Source organism: Triticum dicoccoides, chromosome 6B (genome assembly GCF_002162155.2).
Source record: "Triticum dicoccoides isolate Atlit2015 ecotype Zavitan chromosome 6B, WEW_v2.0, whole genome shotgun sequence".
Classification (NCBI taxonomy): domain Eukaryota; kingdom Viridiplantae; phylum Streptophyta; class Magnoliopsida; order Poales; family Poaceae; genus Triticum; species Triticum dicoccoides.
Window position 1 is genome coordinate 629,355,792 of NC_041391.1, and position 7,061 is coordinate 629,362,852.

The following is a 7,061-nucleotide window of genomic DNA, read 5'->3' on the forward strand; positions in this document are numbered from 1 at the left end:
GCCGCCTGGAGGACCCCCAGGCCAGACGTCGTTACCATCATCACCATCGTCGGCGCCGCCCAAAGCTCGCCGTCCGTCTGCCTCCTCGATAGCCCGTCGTCCCCGTCCTCCTCCTCGAGCTCGAGCCCACTGCCCTTGACCCCACGAATCACGGTGAGGCCTGGCCTCTCATCCTCTCTCCGCACGCGTCGTCCGCGAGCTCGCCGTCGTCGATTGCGGCCACGTCCAGCCACGCAGTTCCCCGCGTGCACCTCTACTCCCGCAGCCCCGTACCCGCCAGCGCCCTGTCCGCGCGTGCCCGTGCCGTGGCTGCCTATTACTGCTGCAGCCACTGCGGCTGCTGCTTCTGCAGCTGCCCGCCCCCGCTCGCCCCGCGGCCACCTCCGCTGCCTCCCTTGGCCAGCGCCTTGGCCACCGACGCCCAGCCGCGTCGGGCCATGGCCTCTACCTGCGGTCGGCTGCCCGTAGCGCCCGTTCGGGCCACCCTGCACCCAGCGCCCGTTAAGGCCACGTGGGGCCTATGACAAGGGGGCCCCACCCCAAAACAATTTAAAAAAAGAGAGAGAATAAAAAGAATAAAAAAATGTTAGAATAAATAAATCAATAATTAATTAGATAATTAATTAATTAAGTTAATTAATCCTGGTTAACTCATCTAATTAAAATAAATTAGCCTAATTACTTAGTTAGTCTATTTAACTGGTTTTATTAACCTAAGTCTATGACCAGCGGGACCCACACGTCAGATTGACTAGTCAACGCCCTGTTGACTACTGCGTCATGCTGATGTCATGATGACATCAGCATATACTATTCTGGATAATGTTAGGATTAATTAATTAAATAAATTCTAAAAATGATTTAAGACTTTAGAAAAACATAGAAAATAAAATGTAGCTCAGATGAAAATGTTTTCTACATGAAAGTTGCTTAGAACGACGAGAAGAATCCGGATACACAGCCCGTTCGTCCGCCACACATACCTAGCATAGCAAACATGTAACTTTCCCCCTCCAGTTCACTTGTCCGAAAACGTGAAACACCGGGGATACTTTCGCGGATGTTTCCCCCTTTCACCGGTATCACCTACTACCGCGTTAGGGCACATCTAGCGCTGTTACTTGTCATGTCATGCATCGTCATGCTTATGTTTGCATTGTATTCATTATTTCTTCCCCCTCTTCTCTTCGGTAGACTACGAGACCGACGCTGTTGCTGCCCAGTTCGACTACGGAGTTGACGACCCCTCCTTCTTGCCAGAGCAACCAGGCAAGCCCCCCCCCCCCTTGATCACCAGCTATCGCCTGTTCTTCTCTCTACAGCTTGCATTAGAGTAGTGTAGCATGTTACTGTTCGGTTACTCCTATTCTGTTGCATAGCCTGTCATTGTTGCTACAGTCATTGATACCTTACCGCAATCCTAAATGCTTAGTATAGGATACTAGTTTATCATCATTGGCCCTACATTCTTGTTAGTCTAGCTTGCTATACTATCGGGTCGTGATCACTCGGGAGGTGATCACGGGTATATACTATACATATATGCATATTATATAGATGGTGACTAAAGTCGGGTCGGCTCATTGAGTGCCCGCGAGTGATTCACGGATTGGGGGCCGAAAGGACCTTTGTCCCGACGGCCCTCTGTGTGGATCTTTGTGGTGGAGCAACAGGGCAGGTTGAGACCACCTAGGTGAGAGGTGGGCCTGGCCCTGGTCGGCGTTCGCGGTTGCTTCATAATAACACGCTTAACGAGATCTTGGTATTTGATCTGAGTCAGGCCACTGGCCTATATGCACTAACCAACTACGCAGGAAAGATATGGGCACTCGATGTCGTGGTATCAGCCGAAGCCTTCTTGACGTCAGCGACTGAGCGGAGCGCGCCGGGTTGGACCGCGTAACGCAACTTCCTTTGTAATGGAGGTTGCTAGGTCTGCTCACCGGCCGCGTTCGCAACGTGCAGATGTGCAATGGGCGATGGGCCCAGACCCCTGCGTGCATAGGATTTAGACCGGCGTGCTGACCTATCTGTTGTGACTAGGTAGGGCTACGACGTGTTGATCTTCCGAGGCCGGACATGACCCAGGAAAGTGTGTCCAGCCAAAAGGGATCGAGCGTGTTGGGTTATGTGGTGCACCCCTGCAGGGAAGTTAATCTATTCGAATAGTCGTGTCCCTCGGTAAAAGGACAACCTGGAGTTGTACCTTGACCTTATGAAAACTAGAACCGGATACTTAATAAAACACACCCAGACAAGTTCCACAGACAACCCGGTGATCGCTTTTCCAAAGGGCAACGAGGGGAGGATCGCCGGGTAGGATTATGCTATGCGATGCTACTTGGAGGACTTCACTCTACTCTCTTCTAGATGCTGCAAGACGGAGGCTGCCAGAAGCGTAGTCTTCGATAGGACTAGCTATCCCCCTCTTATTCTGGCATTCTCCAGTTCAGTCCACTCATATTGCCTCCTTACACATATACCCATGCATATGTAGTGTAGCTCCTTGCTTGCGAGTACTTTGGATGAGTACTCACGGTTGCTTTGCTCCCTCTTTTCCCCTGTTTTCCTCTTCTTCTGGATGCCGCAACCAGAGTTGGAGCCCAGGATCCAGACGCCACCGTCGACGATGACTACTACTCTGGAGGTGCCTACTACTACGTGCAGGCCGCTGACGACGACCAGGAGTAGTTTAGGAGGATCCCAGGCAGGAGGCCTATGCCTCTTTCGATCGGTATCCCCGTTTGTGCTAGCCTTCTTAAGGCAAACTTGTTTAACTTATGTCTGTACTCAGATATTGTTGCTTCCGCTGACTCGTCTATGATCGAGCACTTGTATTCGAGCCCTCGAGGCCCCTGGCTTGTATTATGATGCTTGTGATATCTTCCCGTGAATCCCTGATCTTGATCGTACATGTTTGCGTGCATGATTAGTGTATGATTGAATCGGGGGCGTCACAAGTTGGTATTAGAGCCGATTGCCTGTAGGAATCCCCCTTTCCACACTCCTTGGCCGAAGTCGAGTCTAGTCACTGCAAAACTTTTACTAACATGGTTGTGTGCCTTACGGGCCCACGTCGCCATTGGGTGGTATTGGGATCTTTTATTCCCCAACCTATACTCTGGGACTCTGATCTCTCTTCTATTCGGGTTAAATGATTTTGCTAACTCTAACTCTAGGTTCTCGTAACTATTTCTCCCAGAGAGCCCTCATTCCTGAAGATCACCTGTTCGTCAGAAGATTCTGAGGATATCCCTTGATATTTTCCTAAGACCCTTGCGCTCATCGCCTTTGCAATCCACTATCACCGATATATTCCTATGCATATCTGCATGCACTTGTCATTCTCTTGATCTTTCCTCGTCGCTCTTGTTGTTACAAGATGTCTCGAAATATTCGTCGTTGTGCCGAGAATCCTTTGAGTTTACTGTCTTGAAGTTTTATTTTGCACGAAAACCATTACGGGTTTTTCCTCACATTTATCGAGGATCTGTTCTTCTCAATTGTTCAAGTGTCTCACATAATTCTTCGGAATACTTTTCGATCTTTCAAAAATCCTCTGCAGCCTGTTACTCTTGAAACTCTTACCTGCTTACATTATGGTTAATCCCATATGACTAGTAGTCCTCGTTAACATCCCTTGTCTTAGTCATTTTGAGACTATTGATTCAATGTGTGCGTACGCACACAGTCATCAGGTTATCCTTTTAAAAATTATCTTTCCGGCTCAGGCGTCATTCCAGAAATGAGTTGGTTCTCGGCAATTCAAACCTTTATTGATTGCCCAACTAAGTGTTTTCAACTTATCCATCCTTGATCAGAGCGTCTGCTTCTGATCCTTCGTTTTGGAAACCATGATTTCTTTCTATTTAAGCATCAGACTAATCAAGTGATTCTTGAATCTGATGCCTTTGCATTCCTTCTTCCACTAAGTGAGTACCGATACTCACATCGGCTCCGTTGGATCGCCTGATCCATTGTTGGATTGTTATCTGACAGTGTCCTTCATATTCAATCACCTTGTGAGTTCTTCCCCTGATACATAATGCCTTTGGTAAATTGTATCCTCTGCTTGGCCAACCATGCTCTGCTCTCGAGCTTGTGTATTTACTTTTGAAACTGGTGGTATATGTTACTAAGATGCCCGATGGGTTGAACCTATGCCTTCCCCTAATCCGTGAGAACCCGAAAGTTTTCACAAGTCATACTCTTCCGGTGTTCTACCAGATAAAATTCCAACACTACAGTTTTATCAAAGTGAGAGGTGAATGAAATGATATGCATTAAATAAGTGGGATTCAACCTTGAACTTTGTGTTCATGCCCATGAAAATGATGTAGACCGTCTCAGAAGCTTCTTGCAAAATGATTATCCAGCTATATGATTCTTTCGGTATTCTTGTAATTGATTCCTTACAGTTATGGTTCCGGCCATGTTGTCCTGATCTAATATATCTTATGGGAATTCATTCAGTGCCTCGTCTATTTTTGGCAAGGTTGAAGTATCTACTATCATAGGTCAATAACCCGGTTCTACTTCTATCATGTTCTAACTTCGAGTATTACCCCCTGGTATCTCGGAGATGTCTTGCCATTGCACCACATCTTACTAACCTTGTTGAAGTAATGTCTTCCCTTGTCGTTATCGCACTACGGGTTCTGGGTTGTTGTCAACCAAGGACACCGACTAGTGAAATTATTCCGCGCTACAAATCAAATACCCCTAGTATTTTTACTAGGAAATTCTGAACCCAATCTGGTCATTCCTAGACTATCGGCTGCATCCTGGTCTTGCTATCTTTAACTGTGCTACCTCGTCCTTCTCTGGTGCATGAATTCTTCAGTGTGTGAGCACGACTTACGTCGAGCTTTCAACATCATGTTGCTTGTCTTGAAAGGCAACCTTGGTTCCGAGCTTGCATCTTATATATTGATCCTATAACTTGCCACTTCGTCATTCCCTTGCTTGTTGCCGTTGTTGTTTGATTGCATCCTCTTGAAACCTCCCGCCGGCAAAAGTGTCAGATCACCCTCAACACTTTGACTTCTTCCGAGATGTCAACTGTGTTCATGATGAGAAATACCCTCCTTGCCCTCGATGATTTTTGTTATCATGGACAACACCCTTGACTTCCTTTCATCGCGAACTTGTCCAAATTATGAATACAACTTGCTCTCCATCTAGTGTTGTGTTCTTCCTTGAAGTATTACTGTCTTTTATATCGAGAATGTTGTGGGGATTGCTCCACCTCGTAGAAATTCTCGGTATGATGATACTTCTCACCATCACCATTCTTCCTTGGTCCCCGTGTTGTTTTTAACCAGGATACCAATATGCTAACGATATTGTTTGAGTTCTGTACTTCTAGCAACCCTATTGCTTTGAAGTTAACGATCGACAGTTCGTTCTTAGACTGTTGGTTATTGGGTCGTCACTCTAACATTCATCTTGTTGCCTAAGGTCATATTTCGGGCACACCTTTCAACTAATGATTGATGGTGTATGTTTTACTTGAGCATACAACATTATATCATTTGAATTGACAAGTGTCATCTTCTTGTTCACATTATTGTGGAAACCCATCCGTTTGGAATTCTCGATGAATTGTCGTTGAGCCCAACAGACACCTCCTCATCCTCTCCTTGGTTTAATGATGAACTATTATTTCGAGGACCCGCTCCCATAGTTCATTTCCCAAGAATCTTGCAATGTCATTTCATTGATTTATGTTGCACCTTTTCTTCTCGGACATCCTGAGTCTGAGGTATCATGACACCTATCGGATCTGAATCTCGGCCAGATGTGATGGTTGGGACAACTTTCCAAGAGTTATGATGTTGGTCCTTTGATGACCCGGTAACATGATGTCATGCCTAGCACCCGCCTGGCTGGAGGACCAATCATTATAACTTCTTTTGCAAGGATAACCATTCTTCCTGGAGGAAATTGTAAGACTTATTTTATAAGTTGCTCCTGATGGATCATTTGTGTATCCAAAGTCTGGCCCTTGATTGAAACACCATATCATTTCTACCTCGAAGCATGACTATGGTACCCTGCTCATCAACAAGAACATTGGAGGCACGATGCTAAATGTTTCTTGGCCAATTATCCAAACACCATTGTATGGGTAACATCTTGATTACTCCTTGCCTCTTATCTGAATGGTTGGGTACTTGGGAAGGGTATAATCCTAATAATTGTGTGTAATCACAATTTTCCATGTATGCCATGTTCTGCTTTACATGGGAAGGGTATAATCCTAATAATTGTGTGTAATCACAATTTTCCTTCCCATTGTTCTGTTTAATCTAATAATCGCATTTTCCTTTTCATTCTTTTGTTTAACCTTTCCTGAATCTGACTTAACCGAGCAGAGATAATTCCGTGCTTAGGTAGGCACCTTGTTGTACCACTCTGTCTGTAAGACCCTGTTACTATTGTTGATGACATTTCGGTAACCACCGATGGGTGATAACTTTGCCAATTGGTTCGCCTCGTTCAACAAGTAGGAAAATTGCTCTCTTCGTTCCCCGTCCTTGGTACCGACATTGTTGCCAGCATAGCTGACAAGCTATTCACTGACTTGCCTCCCTGTCGTGGTTGTGCAAGATGTCATCGCCCTTCCTACTTTCAACCCACATGGTGGGCCCATTGTTGGGTAACGTAGTAATTTCAAAAAAATTCCTACGCACATGCAAGATCATGGTGATGGCATAGCAATGAGAGAGGAGAGTATTGTCCATGTACCCTCGTAGACCGTAAGCGGAAGTGTTATCACAACGCGGTTGATGTAGTCGTACGTCTTCACGATTCGACCGATCCAAGCACCGAACGTACGACACCTCCGTGTTCAGCACACGTTCAGCTCGATGACGTTCCCCGGGCTCCAATCCAGCAAAGCGTCGGGGATGAGTTCCATCAGCACGACGGCGTGGTGACGATGATGATGTTCTACCGGCGCAGGGCTTCGCCTAAACTCCGCGACGATATGATCGAGGTGGAATATGGTGGAGGGGGGCACCGCACACGGCTAAGGAACGATCCGTAGATCAACTTGT